The sequence below is a fragment of the Salvelinus fontinalis genome, chromosome 37 (genome assembly GCF_029448725.1).
Source record: "Salvelinus fontinalis isolate EN_2023a chromosome 37, ASM2944872v1, whole genome shotgun sequence".
In the NCBI taxonomy this organism is placed as follows: Eukaryota; Metazoa; Chordata; class Actinopteri; order Salmoniformes; family Salmonidae; genus Salvelinus; species Salvelinus fontinalis.
In genome coordinates, this window is record NC_074701.1 from 20,002,411 (window position 1) to 20,020,219 (window position 17,809).

Consider the following 17,809-nt stretch of genomic DNA (forward strand, 5'->3'; position numbering starts at 1 on the left):
CTTTGAAACGGTTCCTGGTGAGGCTGGCATTGCTGTTGAAAGAGGGCATGCTCTCTCTGTAGTGCCGTAGCTTAGATGACTGAGATTTCTTTGATCACCTTGGTAACCGTCTCCTAATGTGACTGCTGCTGGTGAATTGTTGCTGATCTCAGACCAGCATTAGGCTGGTCTGACTGTGTAGTCTATTGTTTACCGGATGGGGTCATTGCTGCTTGTCAGTCCATTAACACCCAGTCTGTCCTCAAGTCCAAGTAGATAAATAGACATGTGGAAATATTAGCAGGTGTTTCCACAGCAAGGTTAATACATTCACTATTTAGTTCCTGTGACTGGTATGAATGCTTCTCATTGTCTGTGAATGCTTCTCATTGTTTGTGTTTATGGTCCCTTTTCAGTTGAACCAAAATTATATCATTTGTTGTTGTATTATCAGTTTCTTGAAGAATTCAAAGTTTAACTTTTTTGTACAATTTTAATTTTCAGCAATATTTGTCACTTACTTGCTTTAGTTAATTCTATAATATTTTTTTCTGGGCATCTAGTAATTTAATCTTGAATGTTGAGATAAGGAGAATGTTGCAGTGAGGAGAGAGTTGCAGTTGCACATGCCGACCAAAAGAGGGCAACATGATGTCAGAATTCCTGTTCTGGGTCCTGAATGAGATTGTATGTGTCGGGTTAAACGCGTAAGTAACAATAATTTACATTTACGCTTGGAACGGCTTCCCTCGCGCTGTCAGTCTGCAGTTCAAAGCGCCTTCCACTCTCCTGGCTACAAAGCAGCACCTTGTCACATGGTAAAGATAGCGAGGCTTGGGATGAAGTTCTTCACAGTCAAGGTGCCATTATGAAAGACCTTGCCTTGGCGTGAAAGCCAAATCAAAACAAGGGGAAAATTAAATGTGCCAGTCTCTTCCTCCTGAAACCGTCTCGGCTGCCTGGCTTGGCCTCAGCCAAGGACGTCTGGATGTTTAACAAACCCTCTTCTATTACTTTACTTTTATTACTATTCTAGTCTGAGTTTGAGTTATCTTTTAATGATATTCATATTTAAGATTTGTGTCATTATCTTTACCATTGTTGTTAATGGAAAATTTGAGAAATCTCCAAGTCATCTCCAAAAATTCTGCATTTACAAAACACCCCACATTCAGATTAAAGCTGTCCAGTTGAAGTGATCTTTGATTCGTACAGTTGAGTTTTGATTGCTACAGAATGCTGGGATATAACGGTGAGAATAGTTTTATCGGTGTACATCAACACGTCCCCATCGTTGTCCCAGTCAAGTAGTTTCCCCAGTCCATTCTGCTGAAGAGACCACCATCCTCAGCTCCACTGCTACCCTCTGTACCATGAAACCCCTTACCCTGCACTCTTGTCCTCCCTCAACCCGTGTCCCTGGGTGGAGAATGATAGCCCTCTTTGGCACAGTGTTCTGCCTTTGTTCCCTGTCAGGGACAGCCTGCTGGAAAGACAGTGGCAGGGTCAGTGGTAGTTCAATATCTGGCCAGCAGAGGGCAAGGTGACATGGCACGGGGACGTAGTTTGAGAGAGAAGGAGATATTGTACAGTAGTGGTATGGCATTTTAAAAACCACAGGGTTGTCCCGACTAGAGAAAACACCAGACTACATGTACAGTATTATTTTCATCTTCTTCTTCCTCATATTATTACTATTAAAGGTATAAGTGGGAAGGCCTAAGTTATAATATATCTACTCAGTAGTATTACTAATACTGTGAATAGGTAGTGTGCCTAATTACAAACTAATAGATAGATAACTGCTGTATTAGCCCGGACAAAAACTAATACTGGTACCACTGGAAATGCATTACAGTACAGTAATTGTAGAACAATTCAATTAAGTTGTACATGCTGTACAATTAGACTTTCCTGTTATGGAATTTAACGGTAAATTACTTGCATATTTGTGAGACATCTGCAAGTATGCAGGGATCATTTCATTTGTCGGTCAATGCATGCTCTCCAGGATCACCAAGGTGGAACTAAAAACATTAATCTCTCTTGTCAAGCTGTGCTCAAGTGATATGTAACAATTTACTCTACTGTATTAAAAAATAGATTGCACAAAACAATAGACTGCACACAGGATTTCCAAGTCTATCCATTTACTGTTTTCGTCTTCAATGTCAGAACATTTTTATTTACATTTTTCTGACTGTCAATAGATTTCTGACAAATGTATGTGGCAAGCTCATTTTCACCAATGTCTGTTTATAAACAGCAATAGCGGGTGCATTTAGACACCCTGTTTCCATTCTGTAAAACAAACCCCTTGTACTGCCGAACAACCCTCGAAACTAACTCATTACAAATATATCTCCTGTTTCCCTCTTTGTCTTTGGTCTTATCTGGGCTAATGTGGAATTCATATTCAGAGACGAGAGTTTTGCTAAAGTAGACATTTTGTGTCTTCTCAAACAACAAACGCCCAAAAAGCAGCTTGTTTTTTGTCTAACATTTAGCTAATTGATTATCACATGCCTCAGTCTTATCAGCAAACTGTTATTTTGTAAATGAATATACAGGCACGATCTGCCTTTGTAGTACATTATTTGTGGACAAAATATGCAGACAGAGAAGAACACAAGTAGGTTTTCTGTTGCAGTGTCTAATTACATATGCTCGCACCTATAGAGAGACGGGAGTATTTATAACTGAAATGTATTCACACTCCCCCAGTGAAATCATATGCCAGGCATCTGTTTATGAAGTGGCTCTTTTACTCCCAGCATTCTGGAACGCTCTTCCACGACCCGGGAGAACGAAGGCTTAATCGCTCCTGTCTTTCTGATCCACCGAATGATCTTGATGTGATCACTTTGACTTGTTTATGTGGTTTCTGCAGGATTCCTTGTCGCCGCCGCAATCTTTTCAGGAGAAATAGATTGGGAGAAAGGGATAGAGGGAGATGGATGGCAAAATGGAAGGAAAGAGAATGAAAGGTCATCATAAAATGAAGGATGAAGGGACAGAGGGAGATAATTTATCTGCTACACCTCTATATAGATTCCTTTGTAGTTGCAGTCCCGTTGCTTTCTAACAAAGCATACACAGACAGACAGGCATAGTCAGTGACTAACACACACACAGCAGCAGCAGCAGCAGCAGCACCTCACTGCACCCAGATAGTCTGATGTGTCTGACCGGCCCTGGCAGAACATTCTATGCTTCATTTTAGGCATACAGACGGTGAGGGGGAAATGATACTTTAAAGAGAAGGGGAGAAAGAAGGGAAGGAGAAGAGAAAAAATTTGGAAGGTGATTAGTTGTTCTGGCGGATCTTGGCAGTGGAGAAGGCTGGAACACTAATCTGCGCTTTGGTTGGAGACATTTTCGCACAGTAGGTCCCTCTTTCCGCCCCCTCTCAATTTTAAGCCCCGTGTCAAGCTCAAGCTCCTTTCCAGAGCTCGCTGCTCTCATTTCCTCTGCCTTCTGGCGAGCCCTGCTATTTATAAGAAATCATTTTTCTTCCTCTCTTTTATTTAATTCTTTCCCAGCGTGTTTTATTTTCTGCCCTGCTTAGGAAGGTGCCCAGATGAGTGGCAGGCGGCCAGAGGTTCTCTCCTCTTCCTCTCTCCTCCTCTTCCTCTCATCGCATGTCTTTTTCGCATCCAGAATCCTCAGCTTAGAAGCAGTCCAACTGCTTGACACTACCTGAGGAGATGTGTAAACACACGCACACACACACACTGATACACACAAACACACACACACTAGCACAGCACAAAATGTGTGTTCTTTCTACCAGAAATCTGTAGACTTATTTAAACTATTTTGGATAGCAAGTGTAGCAATGTGTGTAGACTGACCAGGTAAATCCAGGTGAAAGCTATGATTTCTTATTGATGTCACAATCCACTTCAATCCGTGTAGATGAAGGGGAGGAGAGGTTAAAGAAGGATTTTTAAGCCTTTGGACAATTGAGACATGGATTATGTATGTGTGCCATTCATAGGGTCAATGGGCAAGACAACATTTTTTAGTGCCTTTGAACGGAGTATGGTGGTAGGTGCCAGGTGCACCGGTTTGAGTGTGTCAAGAACTGCAATGCTGCTGGGTTTTTCACACTCAACAGTTTCCATTGTGTATCAATAATGTTCCACCACCCAACGGCAGGCCAGTGGTCAAAAACGGGTAATTGACGAAAGGGGACAAAGGAGGCTGACACGAATTGTGCAGCGCAACAGACGGGCTACAGTTAGTCAACTGACAGTCCAGCACAACATTGGTGCCCAAAGACACATGAAAGAATGCACAACTCGTCGTACCTTGACACAAATGGGGTATGGCAGCTGATGACCTTACAGAGTTCCAATGCTGTTGCAGTGGGCTAAGGAACGAAAACACTGGACACTGGAGAATTGGAAAAACATTGCCTGGTCTGATGAATCCCGGCTCCTGCTGTTTCACGTTGATGGGACGACTAGAGTATGGAGAAAACCAAATGAGTATATGCATCCATCATGCTGCGTGTCAACATTGCAGGCTGGTGGTGATGGTGCGGGGCGTCTTTTCATGGCACTTATTGGTCCCCTTGATTAAAGTGGAGGAACGTTTGAATGCCACAGGATATTTGAACATCATTGTTAATCAGGTGCATCCCTTCATGGCAGCAGTATATCCATCTGCGAATTGATTTGTTCAGCATAAGGATAGGATTGTCCAGGAATGTTTCTGATGGCAAAAGGGGATGCAACTCAATTAGAAAGGTGTTCCTAATGTTTTGTACACTCAGTGTATAGATCTAGATCTCAATACTGTATGAACAGCAAATTAAATAAAGTAAATTTAGTGTAGTGATGAATATTTTAATTATATGAAATACATCAACTGGTGAAATACTGTACTCGCAGTTGAAAAAAGAGGTTCATGTTACATGATTTTGATTGTGTTTGAAATATTTCTCTCTCGATCTCTCTTTCTTTTTATTTGCCTTCGTCTTCCCTCCTCAACAGTCAGTAAAATTAATTTCCCTGACCTTAGCTTCGCCCGAGCAGCAGGGATCAAATTCCAGCGTTCTTTACACTGCCCTTTTATTTCACTATAAAATATGTTCAACAGGATAATGAGAGCTCGGGGAATCCGCTTATAGATTTTTATTTCGTGGACGGAAAAAAATACAAAATAATTCAAGTTGAATAAACAGGCACCTGGTCAGAGGGGGACTGAACCGGGGGAAAAATGAACTTTAAGACAAGTTGGAGTCTTAGTTTTCTCGTCTCTAACGTGAGGGAACTGAGAGTTGACCAGAGAGTTGAGAGTGGCACAGACATGAACAGAGAGTAGGAGCTGGATGGGGGATAATATTTCCTATAGGGGGATGATAAGGGAACATCCACATGGTAACAGCACCAGGTGTTTGTGTCCTATACCTAAACAGACATGTAAGGATGCTAATTGTTCCACTTAGGGCCCCAAGCTGTGTGCATTTACCTGGAAATAACATTTAGAGGCATCAACCCGCCACCCGAACACAACAGCTGCCACTTAGAGGTGTCAGGCTTTTTTAACTTCTCTGTCTGTCTGATGAAAGCTATTAGGGTACAACCATTCATTCAGATATGGGCAGTAGCTACACTGCCAACATTGTCCAAAGGCCTTAACCATAATGATCCATTAGACTCTGTCAGAATGTCAGTTCTGATACTGTAATGTACTGTGCATTGGTGTCTGATACTATGTGATGGATGCCCAACTTAGTTCATTCTCCAGAACTGCAAACTGTCCCTTTCTTCCAAAACTTTGCAAAAGCTTAGTCTTTCTTAATCCCCTCACCTTTGTCCAGTTGGTAATGGTGCAGAATGAATAATGTGCTCTGCTTCCCCTAAAAGTAGTCATCTGATCCATGTTTCTCAGGACGCGGTCTCTTAAAGCCGCTGCCACCGGTGTCCTTGCCAGCCTCCATCAATCGCCCGGCGATGGGCGGAACAGAGGAAGAGAGGGGCGATAAATGAAGTGAAAACTTTTAGAGGTATGCAGAGTGTCGGCAGCCGGCCGGGGCGATGGGGAAGAGTTGCCCGGCCTTCTGTAATGGGAGCGAGAGAGAGTGCGAGGGGAGAGCGGGCGCTGATAGATATTGATAGAGATTTTAATGAATGTTCAGGAGAGATGGCACCTAAAGCGCTCCTCTGGTAATGCAGTGTGACAGTGTATTTGTACTAATAACCCCTAAAAGTGGTGATAAAATACTGTGGGCACCTACTGGAGCTGTGATGGATGTGGTGTGAGTAATTAAACTCCATTAGGATGGGACTTCACTTACCCAGGGACGTGTGTGTGCGTGTGCCAGGGCAGTGCCGGACAGTCAGGAGGCCGGGAGGTAGAGGAATGCATGAAAGCAGCATTATCCTCAGCCAGTCCATCCTAGGGAAAAGGGCACGTGTGTGTGTGTGTGTGTGTGTGTGTGAGTCTGTGTGTGAAGGACTCATGAGTGCAAGCGTCTCTATGACCTCCCATGTTTCATTGCTGATCCCAAAAGAGTGTGTTTACGTGTGTGCGTGTGTGTTAGTGTCAGTTTGTACAGTTTACATGACAGGTTGCAGCCGAGGCAACGTCACACATACTGTAAGTGTTTTTGTGTTGACAGGAAAGCATACTTCAGTCTGTTTTCACCATGCTCAATGTCCCCCTGCAGGACCACTGTGGTGTTTAGATGCCAGGAGAGAAGCCCCAGGCTATACTACCTACCGCACTCACTGGGAATACACTGGCCCCACACTACACCACCGTGTTCTACTACTCTCTCCTCTTCACCCTCTCTCTCACACACACACACACACCTTCTCAGACGCTGGTCCCAGCAGCAGTGCATCCCCCTCCCCTGCTGTTTTAGTGAGCGTAGATTCCAGAAGACAGGCATCATGGTTGGCACCCAGGCCTGGGATCTGCCCTCTCTGAAAATGGCTGCGGTAATGACCCTCCTGGGAGCGCCCTGTTGGGCGGCTGAGCGGATATGTCCAGGTGCTGCAACATAAGCATTTCATTAAATATTGAAGCCACCGTTTACAAGCTACTAGCAGCTCTAGTGGCAGAAAAAAGCCTTTTTGGCATCGGTCCAAAAGCGACTATGTACAGTATGTGACATTTTTTCCGCTCTCTTTTTCCACACTCTCTCTCTCTCTCTCTCTCTAATCACACTCTGCTTTTACTTGACCTTTCTTCTTCTAATTAGTTGCCTTGTTGAAAAGCATTGTGGGTAATATATCTTGGGCGATGCAGTTCTCATCTCCCTGTGTGTGCTGCTGATGGTGATGGCTCGCAAATGTGCTGATTATTTATTCAGGGAAGCCATTTTCCTCTGATCCCAAAATACACAAACCATAAAGCACTGGCCTGCTATGACCCCACTACTCAAAATACACAAACCATAAAGCACTGGCCTGCTATGACCCCACTACTCAAAATACACAAACCATAAAGCACTGGCCTGCTATGACCCCACTACTCAAAACACACAAACCATAAAGCACTGGCCTGCTATGACCCCACTACTCAAAATACACAAACCATAAAGCACTGGCCTGCTATGACCCCACTACTCAAAACACACAAACCATAAAGCACTGGCCTGCTATGACCCCACTACCCAAAATACACAAACCATAAAGCACTGGCCTGCTATGACCCCACTACTCAAAACACACAAACCATAAAGCACTGGCCTGCTATGACCCCACTACTCAAAACACACAAACCATAAAGCACTGGCCTGCTATGACCCCACTACTCAAAACACACAAACCATAAAGCACTGGCCTGCTATGACCCCACTACTCAAAACACACAAACCATAAAGCACTGGCCTGCTATGACCCCACTACTCAAAACACACAAACCATAAAGCACTGGCCTGCTATGACCCCACTACTCAAAACACACAAACCATAAAGCACTGGCCTGCTATGACCCCACTACTCAAAACACACAAACCATAAAGCACTGGCCTGCTATGACCCCACTACTCAAAACACACAAACCATAAAGCACTGGCCTGCTATGACCCCACTACTCAAAATACACAAACCATAAAGCACTGGCCTGCTATGACCCCACTACTCAAAATACACAAACCATAAAGCACTGGCCTGCTATGACCCCACTACTCAAAATACACAAACCATAAAGCACTGGCCTGCTATGACCCCACTACTCAAAATACACAAACCATAAAGCACTGGCCTGCTATGACCCCACTACTCAAAATACACAAACCATAAAGCACTGGCCTGCTATGACCCCACTACTCAAAACAGGGGGAAAGGAGAGAGTTCTGTGTGGTTTGGGACACATTGACATTGCGAATGTGCTTGTACACATCTACAAGGACAGACTTATGTGCTCTCTATTCCTGTTATGAAATGTACTGTTCTGGTGCACATGAGTCTACGCATTTCATTGGTGGTGTTGCTTTTATTAATGCAATGTAAGAATTATTGTACTAAAACAATAAATGTTAATCTAAAGTAAATTTAGTTTTACTCTACTTAGAGTGAGTAATGAGTGAATGAGGGAGGCTGGACAAATAATAAGGGAAAGGGGGTTACCTAGTCAGTTGTACAACTGAATGCATTCAACTGAAATGTGTTTTCCGCATTTAACCCAACCCCTCTGAATCAGAGGTGCCTTAATCGCCATTCACGGCGCCCGGGGAACAGTGGGTTAACTGCCTTGCTCAGGGGATCCGATCCAGCAACCTGTCGGTTACTGGCCCAACGCTCTAACCACTAGGCTACCTGCTAGTCACAGATGTCAGATCTTAAAATGCCGCAGGAGGAAAATAGTCCTGCAGCAGGAGGATTTGAATGAATATTGAAAATGGCTGTCAGGAGGCAGCTGGAAGTGATGTTTGTTTGAAGGCTATACAATGCAGTACTGTACCTAGGGGGCTACAGTTTGGGGAAGGCTCTGCCAACCAACCGACCTCATACCATCAAGTATCATCAAGTATTCTCACAGCTTGCTAGAGCATTGTAAACTCCCATAGTGCAGTGATCTGGGCAGCACACTTTGGCTCTGAGCATCAGGAGTTCGTGCCCCGTGCTGGGCAATCACTTTGTATGAATTGAAACTAACGTTGGTGTAGCCTACTGATATTATTTAACCAATCCAAAGGCTGCTGCCTACCTACCTCCAAAGGCACCTTAGAAGTAGAACTCTTCCAGTTAGGTTACTTCCATTTGAGACAGGATTGGAAGGCAGCATCACGTAATAACACATCATCAAACTCTATTGATGACATATACATATTTTGCAGGTGTTCACAGGTGCAGTGAAATGATGATGTTCCTAGCTCCAACAGATCAATAATGCTTAACTATACAAAATAATACACACAAATCCCAAAAATAAAAAGAAAGGAATTAAGAAATATCAGAACAAGCAATGTCAGAATCCGGAATATAACTATATACAATACCTTTATGATGGCGTGTATAGACGGTATGGACAGGATATGAATAGAAAAGGTGTGTACAGCAGTAGTTCTATAGAAGACATATACATATGAAGTGGGTAAAACAGTATGTTTACATTATTAAAGCGACCAGTGTTCAATGACTTTGTACATAAGGCAGCAGTCTTTAAGGTGCAGGGTAGAGTACCGGGTGATGCCGGCTAGTGACAGCAGAACAAAACGTATAAGATCTTCCAAGCCTGTGATTACCACAGACCTTATTTTCAGTATTTGTTCCAAAACCCTATTCTCCCCACATTCATTTTTTCCGATAAGGATGGCTGCATGAACCAGAGGTAACTTATTTCCGGGTTTTAGGACTACAAGCTGGTGAGCTCTATTTTGGTCGATTACCAGCAAAATAATTATTTCATCGCCGTTTATCCAAAAACCCTACAAAAACGCCATTCATTTTCCTCATAGGCTTTGTCCGACGAACCATGGTGGAGTTAGTGCCTACAAAAATAAACTATTACTATTTCTCTCTATAGTTAGCAATGCTTGCCTGTTCAGCAGATTGTCTGCCTGTATACAGCACTGATTCCTACCACCAGAACGACTGAATGAATACCCAGCGTGGTCAGTCAAGTAAACAGTGTCTCATTTGCATGACATATTGGTGGACTATGGGCCATCAAGTCATAGTGACGTTAGCATGACACATTACACTGGTTATAGCACAACGCTACAGCCTATGTACAGCCTAAAAGTATTAAGACCCTTGACTTTTTCCACATTTTGTTATGTTACAGCCTTATTCTAAAATAGACCAAGTAAAATACATTTCTCATCAATATACACACAATACCCCGTAATTACAACAGCAAAAACAGAAATACCTTATTTACATAAGTAGTCAGACTCTTTGCTATGACACCCGGAATTGAGCTCAGGTGCATCCTGTTTCCATTGATCATCATTGAGACGTTTCTACAACTTGATTGGAGTCCACCAGTGGTAAGTTCAATTGATTGGACTTGATTTGGAAAGGCACACACCTGTCTATATAAGGTCCCACAGTTGACAGTGCATGTCAGAGCAAAAACCAAGCCATGAGGTCGAAGAAATTGTCTGTAGAGCTCCGAGACAGGATTATGTCAAGGCACAGATCTGGGGAAGGGTACCAAAAATGTCTGCAGCATTGAAGGTCCCCAAGAACACAGTCGCCTCCATCATGCATAAATGGAAGAAGTTTGGAACCACCAAAACTCTTCCTAGAGCTGGTTGCCCGGCCAAACTAAGCAATCGGGTGAGAAGGGCCAGGGAGGTGACCAAGAACCCGATTGCCACTGACAGAGCTCCAGAGGTCCTTTGTGGACATGGGATAAACTTCCAGAAGTACCACCATCTCTGCAGCACTCCACCAATCAGTCCTTTATGGTAGAGTGGCCAGACGGAAGCCACTCCTCAGTACAAGGCCAAAAGGCACCTAAAGGACTCTCAGACCATGAGAAAGAAGATTCTCTGGTCTGATGAAACCAAGATTGAATTCTTTGACCTGAATGCCAAGCATGGTGGTGGCAGTATCATGCTGTGGGGATGTTTTTCAGCGGCAGGGACTGCGAGACTAGTCAGGATCGAGGGAAAGATGAACGGAGCATAATACAGAGAGGTCCTTGATGAAAAACTGCTCTTGACCTCAGACTGGGTTAAAGGTTCACCTTCCAACAGGACAATGACCCTAAGCACACAGCCAAGGTAATGCAGGAGTGGCTTCGGGACAAGTAACTGGATGTCCTTGAGTGGCCCAGCCAGAGCATGGACTTGAACCCGATCGAACATCTCTGGAGAGACCTGAAAATAGCTGTGCAGCAATGCTCCCCATCCAACCTGACAGAGCTTGAGAGGATCTGCAGAGAAGAATGGGAGAAACTCCCCAATACAGGTGTGCCAAGCTTGTAGCGTCTTACCCAAGAAGACTGGAGGCTGTAATCGCTGCCAAAGGTGCTTCAACTAAGTACTGAGTAAAGAGTCTGAATACTTATGTAAATGTGATGTTTCCGTGTTATGTACATTTCTTTATACATTAATACATTTTAATCCAGTGTGCTGAACCGGCAAACAGAGCTAACTATTTTGGTCGATTACCAACAAAATAATTATTGAATCAAAGCATAACAGAAAGTGCATGCAGTATTTATTACATTGGTCGATTACTAACAAAATAATTATTGAATCACAAAGCATAACAGAGAATGAATTCAGCATTTTTTTACTTATCTTTCTTTGTCGAGGATTTGCACAACCACAATTTGCACAGCGTCAGGTTCCCTCGAAATCAGACAGTATCTCCCTGATGTAACTGTACCGAATTTTATAGCTAGATGAACATTCTGTCGACCACCTAGCTAGCTAGAATTATCATCTACGAATGAAACATAATATCATGTTAACAATTTGCTTATCTAGCTTAAGCTAGCTAACCGTAGCTAGTTTAAATAAACGCACTGGGCATCTTGAGGGGGTTTATGCAGTGTAGCTACATGATGCTATTGTTAGATTCCCTTGATTACAAAACAGTCAGATTACAAAATATCTTAGCTACCAGCTAAGTAGCCTTTTTAGCTAGCTTAAACATTGACCAAACTCAGGTTAGCAGCTAATGTAGCTAGCAGGCTAAAAACGCAACACTTACCTAACGTTGCCAGACCACGACAACGGTGGCCATATCGGCCTCACTTTTCTACCTTTCAAAATTTAATTCCAATGTTTATCCGGTTTATGGATTGGGCAAAATCAGTCTTTGCTCTTTTGGGGTTGAGTTGATTCATATCCAAGAACAGAGAATCGTGCTTGTTGGCTTCGTCTTCATGCTCTTTTTGTTTCTGCCGGCTGTAACATTAGGTTGCAAGTGACTTTCACTCCATCTCCAGGGCAGCAGAGTCATTAGAGTAGGCAGGATTAGCACAAAGACACACCTAGCCCAGAAGGTCAGCCCATGGGGGCTCAGGACTCAACACCCTTGTTTTCGTTCAAAGTGAAAACCCTACACAAGAAGTGGGGTGGCATACGGTCGCCGACAACCTGCGGATTCCAGCTTTATGAATGATTAATGGCCAGAATAGTGATGTTTCACTGTGGAGCTAATATGCATTAGAGCTGCTAAGTTTTTTTTTGAATGAGTAGGCTTGAAGCAAAGTACAGAGAGATCCTTGATGAAAACTTGTTCCAGAGTGCTCAGGGAGAAACTCCCCAAATACAGGTGTGCCAAGCTTGTAGTATCATACCCAAGAAGATTCAAGGCTGTATTGCTGCCTAAGATGCTTCAACAAAGTACTGAGTAAAGGGTCTGAATACTTATGTAAATGTCATATATCAGGTGTTTTTTAAATATTTTTTATATTGACATTCGTGCACAATGAAGTGGATGAACCACATCAGTAAGACCAAGGAGGTGATTGTGGTCTATAGGGGAAAGATGGGAGAGCTCGCCCCCATCCACATTGACAGGGCTGTTGTGGGACGGGTCGAGAGCTTCAAGTTCCTTGGCGTCCACATCACTAAGGACTTAACATGTTCCACACACATCTTGACTGGCTGCATCACCGCTTGGTATGGCAAATCCACTCTTTGTTGCAAAGCACTACAAAAGGTGATGCGGACTGCCCAGTACATCGCTGGAGCCCAGCTACCTGCCATCCAGGACCTCTATATCAGGGAGTCAGAGGAAGGCCCAAAAAGTTGCCAAAGACTTCAGCCACTAAAGCCATAGACTGTTCACTCTGCTACCATCCGGCAAATGGTACCGGAGCATCGGTTCTCGGACCAACAGGCCTGATTCTACTCCCAAGCCATAAGACTGCTGAAAAGCCAGACTACAATTAATGGTACCCAAGCTATCTGCACTGACTCTATCTTGCACTGACACTACGCACACTCACTAGACTATATACAAACCATATACACACACACTCACAAGACTATATACAAAACATACACACACACTCACTAGACTATATACAAACCATATACACACACACTCACTCACACACACTACATTGACACTCCCACACAAAAGCCACACACATTCACATACACTACATACGCTCACTCACACATAACACACACACACGTAGGCCGACACAACACAAACTCACATACATTACACACACACTCACACACATACTTTTACACTCATCATTTGCTGATACTACTATGTTCTTTATTTGACTCTGATTATAATGTATCCTGATGCGTAGTCACCCTGCCTTGATGTACGTATCTACCTTAAATACCTCATACCTCTGCACAGTGATCTGATACTCCATGTATATAGCCCCATTCTTGTGTATTTTATTTTATTCCTCTTGTGTTACTATTTTATTTATATTTTTTAACTCTGCATTGTTGGGAAGGGCTTGTTCACGGTAGAGTCTACACCAGTTGTATTTGGCGCATGCTCCAAATACAATATTATTTTATTATATTTTTTATGGAGTGAAATGCGATCAGGTGCCCACTTTAGTAGCTGAAAACAAATGGTACGTGTCTTTAGCTGGCTAGCAGGTTCACCAATTCATGATTGTAAAACTCTCCGGGTCTTCACAATTGGCACATCACTGACTTTACGATGAGATAGTTTAATTGTTCATCTTAAAACAGCCGATAGCTAACTATCGTGTCCGACGTGTAGCTATCTTGGCAATGAGCTGATAAACACCAGTTACTCAAGATTTGAAATAAAAATGTATATGAAAGTAATTTGTTGAACTTTTTTTTTAACCCCTTTTCTCCCTAATATCGTTATATCCAATGGGTAGTTACAGTCTTGTCTCATAGCTGCAACTCCCGTACGGACTCAGGAGAGGCGAAGGTCGAGAGCCATGCGTCCTCCAAAATATGACCCTGCCAAGTCGCAATGCTTCTTGACACACTGCTCCTTAAACTGGAAGCCAGCCGCACCAATGTGTCAGAGGAAACATGGCACAACTGGCGACCGTGTCAACATGCATTCGCCCAGCTCGCCACAGGAGTAGCTAGATCGCGATGGGACATGGACATCCCTGCCGGCCAAACCCTCCCCTAACCCAGACGACGCTGGGCCAATTGTGCGCTGCCTCATGGGTCTCCCAGTTGCGACCGGGTTTGATGCACATTTTAACATAATTTGGTGAATAAATACATATTTCTATAGAATAACTATCTTCAACGGAATGACCCGGGACCTTGGTTATAAGATGAAAGCTTATTTTAGTAATGAAACTTGTTCACGTTACATGCGACCAATTAATCACTTGTTCATAACTGGAGAATTCTCATTCTACTTCCACTTCCTGTCCCAAAGCATTCTGGTACTTGCAGTCAATAGCATGACATGTAGTACAATTACCATCACATGAAATGTAGTACAATTACTCTTGTACATACGTACATAACTGTAAATAATATCTTTAGATACATCTTAATTAATTAACTGTAAACATTAACTCTGTAATCCATTAAATTCACAGGTGTTTGTTGGCATCTTAATTGGGGAGGACGGGCTTGTGGTAATGGTTGTAATGGATTTAGTGGAATGGTATCAAATACATCCAACACATGGTTTCCATGTCTTTGATGCCATTACTTTTGCCCCGGTCCTATCATTATTATGATCCGTCCTCCCCTCAGCTGCCTCCTGTGATTAAAGTTACATAATCCTTCCCCTGATGAACAACTGTGTTCATCTAAATCTCTAAGCAGTATATCAACTGAATAGGTCTCCTCAACAAAGTCCCTGAGGTAGTGCGAACTGAACATGACCTAACCAGGCCATCTTGGCCTGGAAACAGTTCCTCAATCTTTCCTATTTTCCATGTTTGTCTGGGTATGTTGTCTTCTCAGATGATTGCAAAGTCACCCACTTTCAGTGGGGTGGGCTGTGGTTTGTCACAGCGGTGTGCTGACTTTCCGTTCAGCAAGTAGTCTCTTCGTCAGCTATTCCAGAAGCTGGTCACAAGTCTCTGCCAGGACTTCTGCGTGTCATTTCCTGGGTGCTTGGGGAGCAGAGAGGTTAGTGTTTCACCCATTGTGCACGAATGTCAGAGGCCTAGAGTTTAGTACAGCTCCAACCTCTGTTAGGACTGTGCACGTCTCTTCAAAATTGAGCAAAGCTCTCCTGACTTTTCTCAGGCATGTTTACACTGATCTGATGAGTCTTTCCCAGACTCCACCCCACCAGGCTCTTCGCTCGGCGATGAACGTCCAGGTGATGCACTTTTCTGAGAAGGACTCCTAGAGTTGGATTGAGTGCTTTCCACAGCTCTTTCAAGTCCTGATCAGCTTTGTTAAATGTTTTTGCATAATCCTCTTCTTGAGATTAATCTTTTCGGTGCTAACAGGAACGTCTCTGTTGACTGATCTGAGACCAGTTCCAAATGCACCGCTCTAGTTATAGCACAAATGAACACAGCAATTTATGACTTCTTCACAGAACCATTTGATTTAACTTCTCTAGGGTATGTGGGACGGTAGCGTCAAATTCAAAACAACAGAAATCCCATAATTTAAATTCCTCAAACATACAAGTATTTTACACCATTTTAAAGATACACTTGTTGTAAATCCAGCCAAAGTGTCCGATTTCAAAAAGGTTTTACGACGAAAGCACACCAAACGATTATGTTAGGTATGAGCCAAGTCACAGAAAAAGACAGCCAAGGAATACCTAGGATAGGATAAAGCAATCCTTCTGCCCCCCCCCCCCCCCTTAAAAGATCTAGATGCACTATTGTAAAGTGGCTGTTCCACTGGATGTCATTAGGTGAATGCACCAATTTGTAAGTCGCTCTGGATAAGAGCGTCTGCTAAATGACTTAAATGTAAATGTAAATGAGAGATAAGCATATTTCAACCCTGCAGGCGCTACACAAAACGCAGAAATAAAAATATAATTCATGCCTTACCTTTGACAAGCTTCTGTTGTTGGCACTCTAATATGTCCCATAAACATCACAAATGGTCCTTTTGTTCGATTAATTCCGTCGATATATATCCAAAATGTCAATTTATTTGGAGCGTTTGATCCAGAAAAACACAGGTTCCAACTTGCTCAAATGTGACGACAAAATACCTCAAAGGTTACCTGTAAACGTTGCCAAAAAATTTCTAACTACTTTTGTAATACAACTTTAGGTATTTTTTAACGTTAATAATTGATACAATTGAAGATGAGATGATCTGTGTTCAATACAGGATTAAAACCAACTGTAGCATGCTTTCTGGTCTCACGCCTCTAACAAACTGGACACGTTGAGTGACTCGACTTCAAGATGGCCGTACTTCTTCATTACACAAAGGAATAACCTCAACCAATTTCTCAGGACTGTTGACAACCAGTGGAAACCGTAGGAACTGCAAGCCGTTCGCTTAGAAATCTGGTTTCCCAATGAAAACTCATTGAAAAGAGAGTGACCTCAAAAAAAAAAATTCTGAATGGTTTGTCCTCGGGGTTTCGCCTGCTAAATAAGTTCTGTTATGCTCACAGACATGATTCAAACAGTTTTAGAAACTTCAGAGTGTTTTCTATCCAAATCCACTAACAATATGCATATCTTATCTTTTGGGGATGAGTAGCTGGCAGTTGAATTTGTGTATGCTTTTCATCCAAACGTAAAAATGCTGCCCCATACCCATGAGAAGTTAAAGTAGAGCGGTCCTGCAAAATCCACACCTGTGACATCGATTGGTGGGGATTCAGTTATTCTGTCTCTTGGTAAAGGCGCAGTGACCTGCTGTCCAGCCTTTGCTTTGAATCTCTTCCAGACTGTACATCTTGCCACGGGGGTCTTGACTAGCTGTCTAGCACACAACATCCAGCATCTCTCTCTCATTTGTACTAGAGTGTCTCTGTATCAGCATTTCAATATCTGTGCTTGCTGGTCAGAACCCATGGGTGCTGGTCTCTGAGTGTGTGAGCTGGACTGTTGCAGTCTTCTTCCTACACTGAGTAGTTCATGTTCACCCAGAAACTGATTTTACGGTAATTTTGGGGTCTTTTTCCTGTCTTCAGTAGTTTGATCTCCTGACTGAAACTCTGGTTGTCGAACAGTTCGTCAGCACTAAGTTCACCTTGTGTCTTTGTGTTTGTACAAGCATTGGCTATGAATCTCTTTATCCAGGCTGTTACTCTGAACTTTTCAGTTTGCTGTATCTTTCAAGCTCCAACACTGGTTCAGTGACGTCTGTGTCATTTGCGATGATCTGTACAGTGACCTGGCGACTGGACCTGAGTTCTGTGTTCACCTCTTCCAGAACCTTATCGTCATCCGTCTTCTCTGACTGATCGGATGATGTCAGAACGCTGAGTCCGTTCCACCATAGCTGGCGCTGTGTCAAGTTTTGAACAGTTTAGGG

General features: G+C 43.1%; 1 long non-coding RNA gene across 3 annotated transcripts in view; it reads left to right on the plus strand.

Moving 5' to 3' along the window:
* LOC129836331 (uncharacterized) overlaps positions 1 to 17,809 on the plus strand; it is a 53,367-nt gene that overhangs the window by 13,139 nt on the left and 22,419 nt on the right. The window lies entirely within an intron of this gene.